Source organism: Bemisia tabaci, chromosome 3, assembly GCF_918797505.1.
Source record: "Bemisia tabaci chromosome 3, PGI_BMITA_v3".
Taxonomy (NCBI): Eukaryota; Metazoa; Arthropoda; class Insecta; order Hemiptera; family Aleyrodidae; genus Bemisia; species Bemisia tabaci.
Genome location: NC_092795.1, coordinates 60,871,730 through 60,892,827, shown reverse-complemented (window position 1 = coordinate 60,892,827; position 21,098 = coordinate 60,871,730). Strand labels below are relative to the sequence as shown.

At 40.9% G+C, this 21,098-nt stretch overlaps 2 protein-coding genes across 3 annotated transcripts in view; one reads left to right on the top strand and one right to left on the bottom strand.

Moving 5' to 3' along the window:
* The window catches only part of LOC109034487 (uncharacterized), a 59,211-nt gene extending 39,514 nt beyond the window's left edge, over positions 1-19,697 (bottom strand). Inside the window, 1 exon segment of the mRNA XM_019047684.2 lies at positions 19,154-19,697. The gene's annotated coding sequence lies outside the window, so the exon portion shown is untranslated.
* The window catches only part of hiw (MYC binding protein highwire), a 315,026-nt gene that overhangs the window by 69,971 nt on the left and 223,957 nt on the right, over positions 1-21,098 (top strand). The gene's annotated exons all lie outside the window — the stretch shown is intronic.

The window sequence follows — 21,098 nt, the reverse complement described above, 5'->3', positions numbered from 1 at the left end:
CCCTTTAAACCAACGTAAATTAAGTCGATCATAAAGAGTTGCCATACATTAAGTATCTAGCTGACTCAGGTTTTACAAGGCTTCCTACTCTTTTTGATATTCAATACTTATGAAAGTATACGAGCAATTCGAAACCGAAATTTAAGATCTTGATGCCAAGTAACCTTGAGCTCTTTTTTTTTGGGGGGGGGGGGGGGGGGGGGACGGAAAATTTGAATCGTCACGCATTGTGTTAATGTCTCACGCAGCATGAGTGGATTCCGGACCAGCCAGCCGGCTGATTATTGAAATTGATAGGGAAAGCGATAGACTAAGAAGACATTGGTAGTATGGAGCGATCCTATTGGTTCAAATGGGTGGTTCTTTAGGCTCAGACAGAAAATTATGGATTAACTAGGGACTATCGTGGGTTACCGTTGGTTAGTCTGTTACCTTTCTTTGCAACCACCCACTTCTACCAATAGAATCCCTCGAAATCCATTTTGTCTTCTTTGTCTAAGTGTTTGTCTATCAATTTAACAATCAGCCTATTGTACGTGGACGTCCCTTAGTTTACGTAAATTCGTGAGCCAGGTACTGCTCATTTTCTGCAAAAAAGCAGGGGCCTTTACCCACGTCGTGCTGCACTCATATCACTAAGCTTCTCGCTTTTAAAGTCTTCACCGACTCGGTAACCGACTCGATGCCGAATGGTGGAATTTGAGGGAGTGCTCCTATACATTTTGATATCGGCCAGAAGTGCGTATACACAAGCACACGTGTCATTCCTGTCGGTTCAACCTCTCCATTGTGTCCGGGGCCATATCTCCGCCTCTCTTTGCTCCCTGCCCTCTGCTCTCCAGGCAACTCGGATGCCCCATGCCCCATGCACTCCCGGTCCCGATTCACACCTTTAGCAAGAGCAACGCGCAGTACGAAGCGCCGGCAATATATCTTCGCCGGGCTCACCAAAGGGCGTAACCACACATAGAGATGAGCCCGGGAAATCATCGAGTTATGAGGACGATAGGGTTCATCGCGAGGAGCAGTTACGTTCTTATGTCAGGAGGGCCACGATATGTCGATTGTTTCCCCCGAGGCCTCGCTGCCAGTTTGCGCTAAAAAAAAATTGAAAAGTTAGAAAACAGCTTACTATGGTCCTCAGTGGTCACTATGGTTTCATGGCTTTTTGAGAGGGTGCGAACAATGGGGTGAGAACAGAGGGTGACCTTCTGAGGACCATTAAGCCGTTTTCTAACTTTTAAATTTTTTTTTTGAAGTCCTCTTAACTCGACGATTTCCCGGGCTTATCTCTATATATGTAGTTACGTTCTTTTGTCAGCTCAGTGACGATACAGGGTGTCCGGAAGTTGGCGCACTTAACTTTTGGAATCGATTTTTCGGCTCAAAATGTTACTTTTTCTCCAATACATGTGTGCCTGAAAACGCTTCCTACGTGAGCTATGCGCTATGCTTTCTTACAGCCCTTGCAGTAAAAATTGTCTAGTAAAAGCAGCTGGTACTGGTTCGTTAGGTTTTTCCATTCACTTAAGAGCGTTTATTGATGAGTTGGAAGCTATCTACAAAGAAAGTTTCAAAAACAAAATTTACTCTAGTTGTAGTGAATCGGTAGAATCGCGGTTTTCTCTTTTTTCTTTTTCTTGTTTTTTCAAAATGGACTTTTTGATAGGTCCTCGCTGTTACTTATTACGTCCAGTCAATATCGACGATGAATCTCTCAAATCGTGTATCTCGTTTGCGGTGTGTAAAAATCTCCGCTTCCATATTATTTTTGTACAGGAAAACAAATCAAAATCAGTCCTTAAAGTTGGCTCAGAATTTGCCTCACAGGTAGAAGAAACGGAATCACGGAAGTTTCTAAGAATTGACGTTGAGTAGCTCTCTATTTTCAAAATAAACTACGACAGGAAGTCTGCAACGTCGCAAACTGAGATACGTGGTTTGGGAGTTTCACCATGGATACGCAATAAGAGCTGCCCCGTCTGATACCACTTTTCCAACTTTTAAACGCGTATTTTGCATACCTATTAAATTGAAGGGAAATATTACCCTGCCTCCGTCAAATGCCGACATTTACTTTAAGACTTTCTTTCAGTTTGGCAACGGAAGAGATCTTCTAACCAGGTATTGGAAACTCGTAAAATAAACGAAAAGCAACGTCGGGGGAGCAGGGGGCACGAAAGTATGCGACAAAGAGAGGGGAAGAGAACTTAGAGTAAACACCGAAGAGTAAACAGGCCATGAGGCTGACGGCTGACTCAAGAGAGGCCCTCCTCCACCGGGCGAATGAAAAACGCCTTATCAGCCTTCAGACGTCGCCAAATTTCCTTCGATAAAATACGAATTTTCCCGGAAACCTGTGGACATTTTCCCGCCGATTTTTCAGACAATTTTGCTCGCAATTTATTCTAAATTATTTGAAAACTCCCAGAGGAAATATGCATAACTCCCCTCAAAAATAAGTATTTTATTGGAGGAAATTTGGCAACTCTGGAATGTTCTTACGGCGTTTTTCCTTAGCATAGCTGTCTTGCTTGTGCGTTTGCGCATGCCGCTGCCGTGTGCCGCATAATAACTTGCATTATGGACACTGCTAGCCTTGGCAAATTTTGTTTCGTTGTCGCCTTCGTCCAAAAGTGTACCGGTATATATTTCGAGCTTGTATCTGTATCCTGCTGCAGAGCTTTCAAAGCTCACTTTCAAATACTGGGAGTCTTCTCTTAGTCGTAGTTTTCAAACGGTTAAAGTTGCAGCGAGTGACGTAATTTAGAATGTGAGCATACCCCAATTTTTTTTTGCCGCTTTTTATTTTAAGTTTCATATTTTTGTACTTTTTGTGAATCACCAGTGAGCCTCACAGAAAAAAAGAGAGAGGGGTCGTTGGATGAAATTGGATTTTCTAATTAATCGTGGTAGTGCCCCAATTAATTGGGTCAGTACCCCAGTAAATTAGGTTACTTACCCAAATATTGCGGTACTACCACAAGTAATTGAAATTGTTCATATAATCCAACAAATAAGGGTAGTACCACAATTTTAGGGGATAATACAGACCTAACACTTTTTTTCTGTGCTGGTCGTACTTGCAGCAGCCGGAGAATTTGCATGTGTCAGGAATTTTGTGGATTTCATACTTAAGAAGAAACTACGGCGTGAGCTGAGCATGAAAATATCCTTGGTTTCTGAAATAAACAATTTAGGAGGAGGAATATGACCAAATGACCAAAATGGAAAATATCGCCCGAAATTTCCCATGTCTAAAAAAAAATTGTGGAAAATACTGCGAACGCAGCTCATCGAGCACTCTGAGATGCAGCAAAAAATTTGTTCGTGCAAAATTCTTCATTTTGAAAGACATAGTAATCAAGTGACAAAAAGTGAAACTTGTCATGTCATTACGTTCAATTAGCTTGTTTCCGCGCCGATAAGCATCGGAAGGAAGCGATCGATTTTAAGCGGGAGGATGAGGAAGTGTGATAACCTAGCTATGACTGTGTCACGTTCGTTTGAAGAGCGAGTTTGAGAATTGGGCGGACCAAGATTGAGCGTTGTACGGGGTGATTAGTTTCTGAACGCTCTCACAAATGAAATGAAATCATTCGGGATTGCCTAACTAAGTTTTGCGTGAGTTTGTTTTACCAAGCTTTCCGATTGTATTTTTCCAAATTTTATCTCTCGTTTTCTGTCCATATTGCGCAGCGTACGTGCCGTCGAGTATTTTCCTTAACGTAATAGTGTCATTACGTATTATCTGTAAGCCTGTCGAACTTGAATCATAGTAACAATGCTACTCTTTTGGCGCACATTTCGCGTAGTTAACATTTAAAATGGTAACTTTTTGTAACAGAAAACTGACTGTAGGAGTATGCAATGTCTCGAGGTAAGACGAGTCCGCATGAAGTTTCTCATATTGCGCTGCAATCAAAGTAAGTTTATCAGGAAAGAACCAAATTTTCAATTTTTATCAAGATTTACAATCGATTCCCCTGTACAAATGGACCACGTTTAGCAGAAAGGAACTAATCGACACCAGCAATTGCCAAAAACTGGGAAATTCAATTGTTTACAAGTGAACTTTTCTGCGGATTCTTTTGTAAATTTTAAGGAATTTGCTTCGTACCAGGAAGAAAATTCACTGAAATTTGCAGAAAAATCAGTACAACCGTTTTCATGTAAAACATCAAATTGCCCGATTAAATTTGGCAATAGCTGATGTGGCTTGATTCCTTTCTGCTTAGCGCTTTTCAATTAGGAAGATGCTTTCTTGAGCGTGTCCATGTTCTTGGTCTAACTCGGTTCAACTCGATCCAATCGAAGCTGAACTGTTAATCCCAAGAATATTCACAGTACAAACAGCGTATCTCTTGGAGGGAAAATTGTGCTCAAATGAGCTTTTTCCCTCTGAATTGAGGTAACCTGTTTTCTGGATTTTAACGCACGTTGGCTAAAAATTCCAACTTTACACGGAGAAAAAAACCTCGTGCGTGGGACCCGAAGTTTAGGTCATATGGATCTCTGAAGTTTTCAGATTGAGCATCTGAACACTTAAGGTCTAGCTGTCGAGGTTCGGATTATACATCTGAAACTTCAGTTCTTACATCTAAAACACTTCAGATGTGAGAACCAAAGTTTTTCGGATGTGAGAACCGAAGTTCTTCGGATGTGAAAACCGAAGTACTTCAGACGTAAGAATTGAAGTTTCATATGTGTGAGCCAAACTTTAGCAGCTGGACCTTAAGTGTTCGAATGCTCAATCCGAAAACTTCAGAGATCCATATGACCTAAACTTCGGGTCCCAGGCACGAAGTTTTTTTCTCGTGTATAATATTCACACTCTTTGCTTTCCTTAGTTTTCATTTCGCTTCGTTATTTTTCTCGCCACCCTCTATCCATTTTAAATCGTCCTCAGGTCCCGCGTCTCGTCCGTGACAACCGCGTGAGTGCAGTCTTTGTTACTCTATGATAAGCGGTTTCATATTATTCTTGAATATCTTGGAGTGATACTGGACGCTCATGGGCACGGCCGCGGGCGTCTCATTTCACGGGCCGCGTGGCGTCGCGTCTTCAGCCCAACGCACGTTTCCGCGGAAAAAAAACGCAAATTCGCACGCCTTGCTTTAAAAGCGATGACGAATCCCGAACCTCGGGTGCATGAACTCGCAATGGTGCTTTCTGTTCTTTGTTGCCGCTTTCAGTGCTTCTTTTTTGCGTGGTTAGAACCACGTGTATTTTACTTGGATCCAACACTCCCCATGTAGGATTTTTCAACGGAAAAATCGCGATAGTTTGAAATTAAGTTGCGATTTTTTCGCGAATTGTTGGGGATAAAATCGCCAGGATCATCAATATTGGAGCGATTACTCTCAATCTTGTCGCAATTTTATCTCTTGAAAATCGTGTTCGATAAAATCGAAATTTTATCTCAATTTATCTCGATTTTCGTTCGATAATATTGCAATAAACGCCGTCGATGAAATCACGATTTTATTGCATTTTTGCAATGAAATTCCGATAATATTGCAATCATATGACACCTACACACCACTCAATAAAAAAAGAAATATATTAAATTTTTAATGTCCAACGTAAAAAAGTTTTAGAATAGTTTTGCTTATCTTCGAAATTGTTGTTTTAGCACTATTTTCAATGACATCTGAATACCATTATCATTACTTTATTTAATTGCTCACACTGTAAACCGACACTTTGTGATTTTGTTCCCTCTTTTAATATTTTTTCTTCCTCTTCTTTTACTTTATCATGAAAACTATATTTTCGTATCATTATTTGTGGTTTCTCTGAATTATGATGCCTGGATTCGTAGGCAATCCTAAAAAAATGGCAAAATTGCACTTTACGTGACCGGTGACAAATCAAAGAGCTTTGATGTCGCAGAACTGAGATATCTCCGCGGCCCTATAGAAAGAGCGTATATCAACCGTGTACAGAGACCAAAGCAGCGAGTCTGAGCAAAAAAGAAGAAAAAAAAGGAAAGAAGTTTTTAAGTCAGCAAAGCGAATGGGCGCATTCACGGAGCGAGTTAAATTGAAGTCAAACATTGCTTGTGTGCAAACGTCCCAGGCCGGCCGCGGCCAAGTTGTCGAATGGAGTGGAGTGTTTGTCGCGCTGTTTGGCGAGCCAATCACTTGCGGGCTCGTAGCCTCGTCAGTGATGCCAATCTAAACGCAAACCTCAAACTTCCCAGATTTTATGGCCCTTCCAGTGCTGAAATATTGTCTTTTATCACATTTTAGATTCTTCCCGGGTTGCCATAGTCAGGGAATATTTTAAAAAGTCAGTGAAAATGACGAAATTGTCAAGGGAAAATGGTTAATTCACCATGATTAGCATTCTAGAATGCATTTGACGTTGAGAACAACAAATTTTACCTGAAAACCTGAACCTTAACTTATTTCTTTTTGGTCTCATGGCATATGTTCAATTATCAGGGAATTCTACTCAAATGTGTCAGGAATATGAGGGAAATGTCAGGGAATTTCATTTTCTAAATTTTGCGGCAACCCTGTAACCTAAAACGTCAAGGGACAAGTCCATAAATTGGCCTTTTGCAAACTTCAGCCAGAGCAAAAAAAGGAGTGGTTTCTTGTAGGAAATGGCTTAAAAGTCACGATAGCGAAGTCTAAAATACACTCCTAACTTCAAAATCTGCGTAAGATATATGCATTTTATTCCCGCTTCAAAAATGGTACTTTGGCACAGGTGAACATTTCGTAAGAGGTGTCGTTCCGTCCAACCCTTGCGCGCCAGGGTGCTACGCAATAACATGGTTCAACAGGGCCGACGCCAACCCGCCAAAACATATGTGATGATGCAGGATTTTATCAACCGGCGTATTGATATTTATAATTTTTTTTTTCGTTGATGAAGATCACTGACGACTTTCCTTTCGATTTACGCGCGAAAGCGTCAGGCATGTTGAATATTGTGTAGCATCCTAAAGCGCAAGAGCTGGATGGAAAGGCTCCTCTTACGAAATGCTCACCTGTGGTGTGTATTTTTGAAAAGGATGCTGAGGCTTCACAATCACAATGCAATAAAAGCTCCCAGGTGTGACCGAATAATCATATCACCGTGAGATATAACGCTGAATAAAAAAACATACCCAAAATATAATAATTATTGTATTGTCACCTAACATTCAATTTTCGATGCGGGTATTACTTAGGTTATACTTGGCCCAATAGTGGCATCACCATTAATGTCACGTTTGTTCTTATCACTAAAACATATCCTTTTATCGAACGTGGAGAGATGATTCTAGCGCATCGGCAGTTCGCCTGCAATTTTCGGTGTAGGCAAGCCGAGCGCCCTCGTGGTCGAATAGTGGTATCATCGTTAAATGGCACGCTTAGCCTTTAGCCGGAGCGGGAAAGGTGACTTTCACGCCATGCCAGTTCGCCTGCAATTTTCGGTGTAGGCAAGCCGAGCGCCCCCGTGGTCGAATAGTGGTATCATTGTGTAATGGCACGTTTACTCGACGTATCCACAAAAAAGCTTTTAGCCGAACCGTAAGAGGTGACTTTCACGCCATGGCAGGTCGCCTTCAACTTTTAGTGTAGGCAACACGGACTCCCCACGAGGTTGAATAGTGGTATCATCGTGAAATGCCACGCTTTCTTGAAGTACGGACGCGAAGAAGTGACTTTAACGCTTTCAGAATTCACCCGCAACCTAAATTCCAGGCAATAGAAAGTCTCACTAGGTTGGATAGTTTTATTGCCGAAAAGTGGACTGTAAGCTAACGATTGTATGGCTCCCTCTATGTGGCAAGGCGAATGAAATAAGTTCAAATGTGATGGGAAAAATAAATATTTGAAGCATCAAATCAAGAAATACCTGAGTATTTTTAAAGAGAAAATAGTTGAAACTTGAGAAGTAGTGTTGTGAAAAGTGTAAAAGTATAAAGTGAAAAGTAAATCCTCTCCATACTTCATAGTCCCGGGACGAATATCCTGCTCCAGGTATCATGTTGCAAACTCAACATCGACCTTGGTCAAGGAAGAACAAAGAGTGATAAGAGTGGGAAACCGGGAAAGCTAATAGAAGAGCGAGAGTGATCGGTCGACATCTGGACTATGCGGATGCCGGCTATTATTATCATCATCATCGGATTCATCCTTGATGCGAACGAGTTGGTAGTTGAAGCCAGACGACGACGCGTCCGTCTTCCAGTGCGATTGACGCGTGCGTTGCATCCCGCGTCTTCGGCGGCGCAGCGCAGCGCTTAACACGTACTTACGTAAATTACACATAAATAATTAAGCCGTGTCTACGTCTCGCTGTCTGTCGGACTGTCGACCGCGCTCCGATCCGCAAATGAGGAAACCAGATCGGGCAAAGATCCGAGCCCAAGATAAACGAATCCTTGATGAGGGTCAGAGCTGCGCATCCTACTGCATCCAGTGGATTTTGCTTGAGTTTCCGGCAGGGATGCAGAAAGTTCTTAGCCCTCTTGGATCGATATTCATTTTTTACTCAGAAATGTTAAAACGGTGATGTTTCTAATGGCTCTGGGCGGGAAATCGCCGCGATTTCGTGAAATCGACGTGATTTTTCACAAATGACGTTGTTTGAGTCTAACTTTAAACTGGACTGTTTGCAAGAGGATGGATCTGCAAACTAAATACTTATTCGAAAATATTATTTTCAATTGAATACGCCAAAGTACACCCAAATGAAAGGCAGATAAACGCGAAGATGTTAAATTCGTGGTATCAATCAATGAAGTTCTCCTCATCGCACGTAAGACTTAATTTTTGAATAATTTGACTGCAAAATTTGATAATATACCCCAGTATCAAGTAACTGAATTAGAGTGGTTACGTGATAATGGCTGAGGTCAAGTCGCCACTCAATTCTCTATTTATTTTTCTTGTTTTTGCAGCTAAAAATGAGCTAGTATAACAGCTCGAAACGTCCTGCCTTTTAGTGTTTTTTAATGTTTTAGCCTTGTTTAACCATGTCTTAAATTCCTCCTTGTTTGATCAAGTAACTTTATATCACAATAGATCAAATTTTCTGAAAATATTTTGAATAGAACTCAAAAATTTTTTTAAGCAGCAAAAACTGTATAGATTTACCTAACAAAACTAAAAAGTTTTCTTTTGAGATCGGCAACATCAAAAGCTCCCTTTTGCTCCCATTCTTCCCCTTCAACTCTTTCAAGGCGGTGTAATTTTCCTCCGTTTTTGCACCGCGTGAAAAATTCATGTCGGAAGTGGTAACATAATTTCCCCGTGTGTCATCCGTTTTTTAATTCATGTCACTTTGCATCCTTCCCGTGTGTTCAACCCTCGATTTTGCGCCAGCTCACTTTTTGTGACTCCATCTCATCAAAAGCAAACAAGAACTATGTTCCGAGCGCATCACTATTTGTTCTTCACTTCGTCACCTCTCGGCACTAATTACTTTGACGTATCCTCGCCACTTCACACAGTGGATCGTATCGGTGGGAAAGCTCGGACAAAATTTGTAAACTTTAAAAGCTCATAACTCCGTTCATACAAAATTTTGATGTTCTAAAAGTGGTTCCATTGGTTTCCTCGTAAAATTTTCTTCTGGAGGCACGCACCTTAAAATTTAAAATGTGACGGAATAAACATCAAAATGTGCAGTTTTAGTCAAAAATTGGATGTCCGACCTTTCTAATGAACTCGATCCACTGTGCGCTAGTCGGAGGCAACCGTTTCGCAAAAGTTCCGAACAATATTTGGACGTTTTGATGCTAAAAGGTACTTTAAGAATTGGGTTGGCGTGCGACATAGCTCCTTTTAGCACAAATACGTTAGTTTAAACTTCTCTGCGTAGAGAATATCGACTCATCTGGCAAAGGGTATTCTAATTTGTTTGCTCAATTACTTGTTTGCATCTTTTACCTTTCAACTATGCGAACTTGAGTCGATCCACTGCGTCGACGGTTCCACAAGTACACGCTTTGACTCTCAACTTTTTGCATGTTGGAGTTGGAGCAAGTTTACGCCGAGTCACACCATGCCACGTTAAAATTGTCGGGACGAAATTGAGGATGAATTTTCAATTTAAAATCTAAAATGAGCTCAGAGCTCATTCTTCAACCGGGTATCAACAAACCCGGAGATCAAAACCGAACGATTTTTTCAACTTTTTTTCCGAATGATGACGTACGTAATTTATGTTACTTGCCGCTGGCATATTTTGATGTGGGAAGATGAAATCGATATCTTTTAATTGAAGAAAAGTATATCCCTTGCTAGGAGCAGAAATAACCGTGCAGAAACAGGGTAACTAGGCAAAGCTTAAACAAAATAAAAAACACATTTTTGATCAAAATTTTGTTTATATATTTCTCCGTTTGTTTAATTGTATATTTTAGCTGTACGGTAGTCTTATTTAGATTTTTTGTATTGGTATATTTGCTTCGGGCTGCTTTTTTAGTGTCTATTTTTTAAGTTTTCTCCCATCGCACTATGAACATTAGTTGATGTATATATTTGCTTTTTTTTTTGGCTAGCTCATTGATTCTTTCGGAGCACTCAAAAATTAATGGCTAAAATAAAGTAACATTTTTTATAAAAAACAGCAAGCAAGTCATTCTTTGAACTTTTTGATAAAACAGCTTAAGTGCGCATGTAATGTTTACTTTATTTTAAGCACACTCATCCAAAGCTAGAAAACATTCGAAAATTTGTTTGATTTCCAAAATATTCCAAACGTAGACATTATCCCCTTTTCATCCTTACCGTAGCCGTAAATATTTTCCCTTCTTTGAGTCATGAAGCTCCCGCAAATTACAGGAATTGCCGAGACGTCGGTTTTGTTGGTCGTCTCCATTTAATTTTTTTCTCTTTTACCGCTCTTTTTATCCCCGCTCCTTCAATGCAGTGGCTCGATGACGCAATTTACTGATTGCATCTGGAAGGGACATGGGAATGGCAAAGAGAATGCGGTCGGATGCGAATCGAGAGGTCTCTGAATGGAGTTTAATCTTTACGTTTGCTAAAACGTGATCCGTTTCTCTCGCAACGAATTAAAAGCAGACTCAAGCAGAGAAGTTCACGTGATTCCAGACGAGGCTTCAAAAGCATGCAACCTGCGAATCTACGCACTGTGGTCGAAAAGGCCTCGCAACTTGAACGAAAGGCTTCCAGCCACAAGAGAGAAGTTGATAAAAAGTTCCAAGCTATGGTGACAAGTTGCTTGAATCATTGACTCCTTTTGCTTAAACTACTTCTTACTCGTAGCTTTTTTAGTAAATTATATTTAAAATGCTGCGAGCCTTTTATTAAAACAACAATTCTAGCTGCAAGGAATTTTTTGAAAAATCTGCCCCAGGCACGGAAAAAAGAGCACGAAGGTGTCAAATGATATGGATATGACCAATTAATCGTGGCACTACCGCAATTAATAGCGGTGGTATCCCAATAAATTAGGCTACTAACCCAAATGTTCCGTTACTACTACTATCAATTGGAAACGTCCATATCATCCAACAAGTCGGGGTAGAACCAGAATTTTAGGTTTGACTTTTTTTTTCTCTTATTTTTCTTTTCAGTTTCATGGATTTTTATTTTTCAAAATCTTAATGGTTAGGGAAAGGAAAGGGCCCAAGACTCTAGTCCTCGACTCATCTTGGGTTCCTAATACCCGGAGAAATCCTGTGACTTAAAAAAAAATCTGAAATCATAAATACACAATTCCGTAACTATAGTGCAACTGACCCATCGTAAGGAAGCAAGGTTTAATTCATTGTGGTCTTTGCAGTGGTGGATCTGGAGTTAGTTGGACGGAAGGGGGCTTTTTCTGATGTTGAAAGGAGATCTGGGGGGACGGGACACCCCCATGAGTAAGGAGGGTTCGGTGGATCTCCTCTGGAAAATTTTCATAGAAATAGCCCCTCCCAGTTTGAACTTTATGTAGTTAAGTAGTTTTAGCATAGAATTTGTGCATTATTTGAAACTTGAAAATTGCTGAATAATACCTCTGTTAGAGAAATTTTATTTTGGTTAATGGCTCATTTATTTCTACGATACTGAGTAACCTTTGGTTTAGTAAACTTGGATAGCTCTGAAGTCCTGTCTTGACACCATTTCAGTAAATTTTTAGAGGCATTCAATTTTCCCCCGTTTCCTCCTTTTCCCTTCTTTCCCCCTTTTTTTGGCCCGAGGGGAGATCCATGGCACCATGCCCCCCCTCCCCCCCCGGATCCGCCACTGGGTCTTCGTGTTCACATTGAGATGTTGGGTTTGAAAAGATTTTATATTTTGCAAAGCTCCAAGACTGAAGAATGCGAATCTTAACAAGAGGTCCAAACTGACCCATTTCATCAACGCCTGAAAAAGGAGAATAATCCAGGCCGGGGATGATGAAGGAAGAAATTGTGTCACTAAAAAGGACCGTACAGAGACGTAAAAAGAGCCGGGCAGGATTGGAGGGCACCGCGCTCCTGGCTTTTTCCAGGCGATGAAGTATCTGAGAGCGACAGAGGCTGAGCTTTATGTCTCATTTTCTTTTCCAAAATCTATTTATCCAAGCGTCCGATGCTCCAGCCATCGGATTCGATTAACTCAGGGCTAGACGCCTCGCTTTCCTCCCTTTTGCCGCCTCCCCCCCCCTCTCGCTCTTTCAGCCCTTTTCTGTCGATCTCAAAGGCGGCTTTGTTTCCCCAGGACGGCCTTTCACCGTTCACGTAGTGATAGGACTCTGGCTTTCTGTAAAAATATAGAACTTTTCCTCGCACAGTGGTTGAATCCCAATAATACTAGAAACAAAGTTACGAGCTATATAGAGTAGACATACCGTCTGTCTGTACCGGGTGCTGGAGCTGTAACTTTGGTTGATCCGGGTGCTACGCCCAGGACGCGGACGGTATGTCTACACAACCCGTAAGTGCAGCTTCCACGGCCGTAGTTTATTTTTATCGAGTGAGCTTTTTAAATCAAGAAAAAATTAATCGTTGGGAGTCACTGAATTTCAAGCCTTAGGGTAACGTCAGATTGCCGGTTATTGATTGAAGAGACCGAAGTTAGCAGAACTGTTGTGCTCAGTTAAACGCTGTATAAACCTTCAGGCGTTGCCCAGTTTCTTTTGATAAACACGAATATATTAGGAAAGTTTTAAATATTTTTCTTCGAATTTTGTAGACAATTCAATCTGAAATATCTAAAAATTTCAAGGAAAAATAAGCATAACTTTCTTTCCAAATACTTTTTTTACCGTGAGAAATTTGGCAACAATCGAATGTTTATACGGCGTTTTCCTTTAGCACTGCATTATACAATACCCTCGTAAGAGGAGTATGGATACTGAGCCCCGCAGCCCTATGGAGGCTGCTTAAGGTCCAAAAGTGACGGCAGTTTTGGAGAAAAGGGGATGTGTTACCAATTGCTGACAATTGGTCACCAAACTACGAGCGAAGTTTGACTTGCGAATATATTTTTCCATAGGTAAATGACGTGTAGAACACGATGCGCACATTAAAGCACGAAAATAAGAAGTATACAGTTCAAAAACCGCAAATTTTAAACGCCCCGGTTTTGCGCCGAACCGAATGATGTCATTCGGCACCAAACAAGATTCAGGAACGAGAACGGGTTTCTACGACTTCCGTCAAGTGTCTTTCCACTCCTCGTATATGAAAACATTAGGAAAGGTGGAGCTATATCTTCAGAATCAAAGACCTAAATCTCATTCATGTTATCAATTTCACATTAAAATACGATTTATTTTAAGAAACATGAGTGGAAAATGAGAGGAGACAGCGATTTGTCTGCCGCATTACATCACGTCCATAATGAGTCAGCCTTTCTGGCGCATTTAAAATTCATTTTAGTTTTTGAACTTTTCAAAAACGGGCTTGTCCGAGATTTTGGCTCCGAAAATGCGCAATATACCACCAGTAATCTACTGATTTGTCAATTTCAGATGATTAAATAAAAAACACAAGGTTTAATGACCCATCACACCGAGAAAAAAAACACAGTTATTCTACCGTCACAACGGTAGTAATGTCACACGGGATTCCACGGTGGTAGAACCTAGGATTTTGATTCTTGTAACGATGAGCGCGGTGATATGACCGTGTTCACCGTAATATTACTATGGGCAGGGCACAGACATACTATTATGAGCATGGTTATGCTACTGTGCTCATCAATAATATTACCAAAATCCACGGTTCCACTACCGTGGAATCCCGTGTGACATTATTACCGTGGTAACCGTCGAATAACCGTGGTTTTTTTCTCCGTGCATCTCTCACTGTACTTGTTATTCTCGCGAGGAAAAATATCCATACAAGAAGGAGTTCTTTTAAAGAAGAGTAATGAACGCTCAAAATCGGTGCAACCCCTGAGGGTTGGGCCGCGTGGTGGCCAGGGGGCGTTGCGTAGCCCCCTTGTAACAATTTACGTATCCGTGCTCACATCAGCCGCGTGCGTTGAACTATGATTTTGACTGCTAGAATACACCGCTCGGGAAAACTGCCGTGACAGCGAAGAGAGCAGTATGTGCATTCCTGTATGAGCCATGATTATCACATGCTTTTATGTGTCTCGAAGTTCATTCCAGCATGCACTTAGTGCTCTCTTCGCTATCAAGGCAGAAAAGTACTTACCGGAAATAACGAGGGTCCTAACGATCTATTACGCATTTTTATCTCGAATTGTATCCGATAACCGGCCGTAGTGTACAATTAGTACAATAGGTACACCGACTCCGTAAAAACCGAGTATACAAGTGCAATGAATTCATGGCCCAGCGTGATTTGGGGGGGGGGGGGGGGGTTCATCGTCGTTGACTCAGGAATTGTCCCTGGGATTGGGTTTGATTACTTACTTCCTTCGGTGCTCCGCTCTTAATCCGCCTGCCCGTTTGTCCTATCATTGTCTCCATTATCATAACTGCAGAGTGCGACCCGCGGCACTGCGCCGGTCCTATTCAAAATTATCCCCCCCCCCCCCCCACGCCGCGGACTACTCTCCCCCCCCCCCATACCGAAAAAAACGGATCCTTCCCACGTAGCACCGTCAATGAGATTTCGCCCCCAAATGATTTCGATGATTGTTCCTTAAAGTGCGATGCTGCTGGTAGTGATTTGTCGTCTGTTCTTTCCCCTCAGTTTTAATTGGAATGAGGGTTGGTGTATGTAGAACACTCTAGTGTCCGAAATTGAAATGTTTCGTGGGTTCGAGAAACAAGCTCAAAAAATTAGCTTGTGCTCGGGGAAAAAAATTGGGTTGTAATGACTGAAATGCGGTTCATTGATTACCGTCAGAATTGATTGATTTGCATCTGGACGGGCCATCGATTTGGAAAACTATCGGCCAGTTGACTGAACTTTCGAAATAACTGAAAATTATTGCGAGGAGTTCAGTTGCACGAATCGCACGTCTTCTGGTTAGTTTGGTTCGGTGTATCAAATATCTAGGGCTGTATAAAAGACAGGACGCTCGGTTCACATGACCAAACTTTTATCCAGACTAGTTACAAGAAAATCAGTCGCACTGTTCTATCTTATTTTTTCCGCTGGAGTACGTTACTGTACTAGAAAAATTTATCTGCAGTGCTCCTGCACACTAATTTTCTGATAACTAAAATCTTCATATTCTCTACCTTCCTCTCCTTTTTCTTTTTCATCCGCTTCAGGGAAAACATTTTAACACGCATAACACGAAAAATAATTTAATTTTCGACTTTATAAAGACAAGACATTTTCATGTAAACTCTATAACTGTCTCGTTTTACTTAAACTTTTGAATGTATCCAATTGTATGAGTAAGCTCTGCAGATGCAGTTCAAACTTCGAGTTGAACTTTTCTTACGAAGAGCATTTCCATGCCCAAAAATCCGAACGTCCGTGTAAAGTCCAGGAAAATTTGAAAAATTTCAAGTTCAAAACCATGAAGAGCTAGAAAGCTTTAAAATCCAAGGAAACTTTGTCACCCCGTTTTATGATCAGTGAAAAATATACATTGCCGTTTCAGCCCCGTGAACATGGCCTTTCTCCAGCTACCCGTATCGGGCTGTATCCTCGCGTTTAGTGGCGAGGCATGACGCATGAATGATCGATTATTGAAATTTCTCCGTTTGAAGCAATGATGAAGGATCGATTACGAAAGTGTCCGTTGAGAACTCCCTGTTTATCGATCCTTTTCAATAGGTTTAAACGGTAGATCAATCGATATATCGCGAAGCACGCCCCGCCTATGGCGCAAATCCCTTCTGAATCTGAAGGAACGCTTTACACCGGCGAGTCAGTTCGTCAACGTCAGTAATTAGGGCACCCTCACTTCTGAACCCCCGTTCAGAAGTCCGAACATTAGCGTAAATACACTCAACTGGTAACCGGTAACCGGCGACTAGTTTGATTGATGAGACTGCAACTTTTCGTAGCGACGAGCTTTACCCGCAAGTTTGAGTACTTGACTAGGAGCAGTAGCGTGGCGTGCTTTGCGATATATCGATTGTTATGCTATCTAAACCCATGGAAAAGGATCAATAAACAGGTGTTCGCGGTGAACACCTTGTTAATCGATTTTTTACCATAGGTTTAAATGGCAGAACAATCGATACATCGCAATTCACGCCACGCCACTTACTAGGAGATGTAGTTGCTGCAGCGAACACGAACACGTCGAGAGTTTCCGAGGAAATACGAAATACTACCACTCTAACTAGGGAAATAGTATTTCTCTCTCGGAGAGCAGACAAAGTTCTAAAGCTCGGTCTGAGCGCAATCCGTCATTTAATAGACGTTTAGGAGCTGTATGAGTGTGATTTTAGAGATTGATGGCTGTAAAACAGTCAACTACTCTGCCATGCTAAGGAAAAACGCCGTATGGACTTTCGAAAGTTGTCACATTTCCTCCGATAAAATGCTAATTTTTCAGGCGAGTTATGAATATTTTCCCTTAAAATTTTCAGAAAAGTTAGATCTGATCGTGAATGAAATTAGGTACCTGAAAAATTGGAGAAAAAATATTATCAGATTTCCCGATTTCAGATTCAATTTTAGTTTGTTTCTTTTTAATTCGTTCTCTTTGTATGCCCGGTTGAAAATGCAAGTATGGAAGTTTGAAATTGTAAACTGTGCATGCAGGGCGTCTACTAAAACAGGCTGACCAGAAATCAGTACTTTTGCAGAACATTCTTAAAAAATTCAGTACCTCCACATCAGAGAAATTCTCTACTTTTTCAGTACCTCTAGTAGACGATTTCAGAAAAATTTCGAAAATTTGAAACGCTCGCTCGAATTGCGACAAAAATGCCGTGGACACAAAATTTTATTTGTAGCTTAAAGATGAACTAAGTGCACAAACGCGATTTTGCACGCAAATACCACTCCAAGAATCAACGTGCAGTGGATTTCATTCTTTACAGGCTGTTTGAAAAAACACGCGTGGTATGAAGGAAAAAATTCCGGACCTTCTTGCGGAATTTCCGCAATTTTTCAGTACTGACGAACCTCCCTTACAAAAGCAGTACTATTTGCGGACTTTCCGGAAATTCTGGTCTAGTAGACAGCCCTGGCATGCGAGCTCGATACAAATTAGTTCAACTCATTGAAACACAGGAGGATTTCCGTGTTACCGGGGGCGTTTTTTTTTCCAAGTGCGGTGCGTAGCAAGTTTGCAAAAATGAATGTGGGAAAAATGAGTATTCCAGCGGTTGACATACTAGACGCATTCAGATGGGGGATGGGGTTGAGGATGTTTGCGGTCGCCGCGCCGTTCGGCTGTGCCGCAAGGGGGAGAATTTATGCAGGAAAAACGGATTGCATCATTCGCCAACGGGTCACAGGGTATTCCATTTCCACTCCTAAGCCTATCTAATAACTGACAGTGAGATGCATCTGTTGCGTCAATGACGTCTGTATCTTTTTCACGTGATTGGAGACGTAAGTACACAAGTGGCGGTTTTTATTACGATGTGTATACCTCAGTGTCTAAGGCCAAATCGAGGCATTCTGCGGCAGTGGCGTGGCGTGCTTCGATACATATCGATGTTTCCCCGTTTGAAGCTATGGTAAAGAATCGATTATTAAGGTGTTCGTTGCGAACACCCTGATAATCGATCCTTTTCCACAGGTTTAAATGATAGATCGATCGATATATCGCAAAGCACGCCACACCACTGTTCTGCGGGTTGCAAACGGAGCCCCTTCGTCTCATTATCGCGTTGCTACCAGAGACCCACCAGTATTCTGCCGATACCTATTCAAGGTTAAGTTACTCAAGTTCCCTCAAACAAAATATGAACCAGGGTAAAAACCACATTTCTTCTGAATGTTTCAGTTTCTCTTGTGCAGATACCTAAGGTATTCAACGAGACTGCAAGATCATTTTTGAACAATTTCAAACGCATTACTCCTAGACGCACTACGAATCACCTTCGCATGAGATTCCCATGAAAGTGCCTTAGGGATTGCATAGAATACATGGATCTTCAAGGAATTTTCCCGTAAAGAATATTTTGTACATTGCAACTGAAACTTTAGTCCAGAAATTGACGTATCCTTAAGATATTGGATTTGGTATTTACTTTTTTCCCTATCCATTAAGGCACAAAGTTCCGAATGGTTCCAACAATAGGAGGAACTTATTGTTAGTTATAAAATTGCAATATTAATTTGCTCATTCAAGATTATTGATTGTTTTTCTCCCGAGAAGATCCCTCTTTTCTTGAGAGGACATCTTCTTTCGGCCATCGACTTTTCTTTGAAGGAAAATTGTGCTTGTGTGTGAGCTTTTTCCCTCTGCATTGATTTATCAGCTTTAAGCTGAATTTCTGGCGCACGTTGGCTAAAAAGCTCCAACATCCCGTCTTACGACCCGTGCGTCCACTGCAATCAGTTGGTGTACATCACCTTTTTTGATCATCTTTTCAACACTACTTCTCCTATTCTCTCATGTTTTCATCATTTTTTCGAAATAAGTTAAGTTAGGTGGAATGAGTTAGGGCTAAGCTTCCTTAATTTTCGCATGCAATACAATTCGAAGAGGAAACTGCATTTTTCAAAATTAGTAGGAGCTCACTCTTGGTTTTGCAAGTGATTAAGGATTCGACGAAGAAACACAAGGAAAAATGAATTAGCAAAATTATGTACTCATACATGTATTTATTATCCGAAAGAAAAGCATTTCGAAATTTTACGCACCTTTTCGATTTTTCCAAAATGGTCTTTTTCGTATTTTTGATTTATCCTCCTTGTAATTAGTTATCCTGGTATCATTATTATCCAAATGCACACTTATTAAGAAAATCACTGATCACCATCACTTTCAATCGAATTGCACTGGCTCGATTTTATATAAAAGAGTGCCACTGTTGACACACACCACTCTAAATTTTTCACCCACCCCTGTACTCCAAGTTGTCTAATTCTTTTTTTCGAGTTTTCAAAAAAAAAAAAAAAAAAAAAAAATCACACTTTCTTATTTACGTTTTTATCATCCGTGAAATCGAACCTATTTTTCGCGGGCGAAGATTCTTAAACACCTATGTACCTACAGGGAAATCTTTTTAAATTTTCTGCCGGAGTGAAAAGTGACGTAAAAAAAATTCCGAGCTCGACGAGAAAAAATTCAATTTTCTGGAACGCACGTCGAAAATTACGCGAACGTTAAGCTACCGGATCGGGTCGACCGAACACAGTCCTCTCGTCTGCACTTCGTACGGCGCACTGATTCGATCACTTCGCGCTTCCCGGCTCGCCAACCCAAGTGCAGGAGCAGTGAGCTCCGTCGTTGCCACATTGAACATCAATTTCGCTTAATTCAAGAGCTCCCATAGGAAAACGCTGAAAAACCTTTTCCCAGTTTCGAGACAGATCAGAGTGTCTAGCGACCAGGAAATGTTAGGGCATTTTTCTTTGTGTCAGGGAAATCAAGGAAAACGCCAGGGAATCCGCAAAATTTCCGCATGACAGGGGATTTTATTTTGCAAGCGATCTCCGTGTCGGGGAAACGTCGAGGAAATCGAAAATCACGAATTTTTCCGAAAAAATTTCACTCTCACGGAGTTTTCCACCAGAATTTCTGCTAATGTCTTTTAAGTTTTAAAAATTAAAAACTTCTGAGGGAGAACTTGATCAAACCATCCACTTCCGAGTATAGCAGCCCATTGATTTTAGTGGCAAAAAAGGAACCCGGTGCTTATGAGGCAAAAATATCTCGCATAAGTTTAGGCACCATAAATTTTGCTGTATTTATCACATTATATTCCTGAAACATGAAAAAATTGTTACTTTTACGCAATGAGTTCAGCCGTGCCGAAAAATTGGGAAAATTTTTCCTTTTCTTTAGAGAATTATCGGGGAGTTATTTCTTCCGTCTGTCAAGTAATTTTAAATTGTGTCCCGATTTTTAAGCCCTTTTTTTTTTTTTTTTTTTTTTTTGAAAATTGCTAGACACCCTGAAGATAATAATGTCTCACTGGAAAAAAAGTATCTTGGATCCAGCGTCCAAACTCTTCAAAAATTCGGCAAGGAAGACATACTCTTGATTCACGCGGATGTTTGCTTGAATCGAAAGCCCAGCCTCTGTATTCAAGCGGATTTCCTTTTGATTCAAGCAAAAGTCTGATCGAATCAAGAGTATATTTCTTGTCAAATTTTTCAAGAGTCCGGACTCTGGATCCAAGAGACCTTTTTTTCCAGTGCTGATTGAAGAAAAGAAACTTATTTCCTTTTCAGGATTAAGTTATTTTCTGTATTTCATATCTAAATTTCTACTGACATTACGAACTCTTATCATCAAGAAAGCTAACCATCAATATTTCAACTATTTATTTGAAAATTCCCCCTTTCATTGTCAAAACACCTTTTTAACTGATTTCAGTTGCTACTAATCACGAATGCATATGAAACTCTACCATACTGTGATTCAGTTCCGGCTGCGGTGCAGGTGTAGCCAATATTTACTCAGCATTTTAAGCAATTCATTAACTGACTTTGAACTTCCAGTCTGAAAAAAACCAATTAATGGAGTGTTCACATAATGTTCCGCCATTTTTTTCAAGCTCAAGTCGAAGGAGCCAAACTGATCTTAGGAGTGTGAGTGTGGGCAAGAAAATTTTAGTAATTACCAGATTTCTGATTTCAT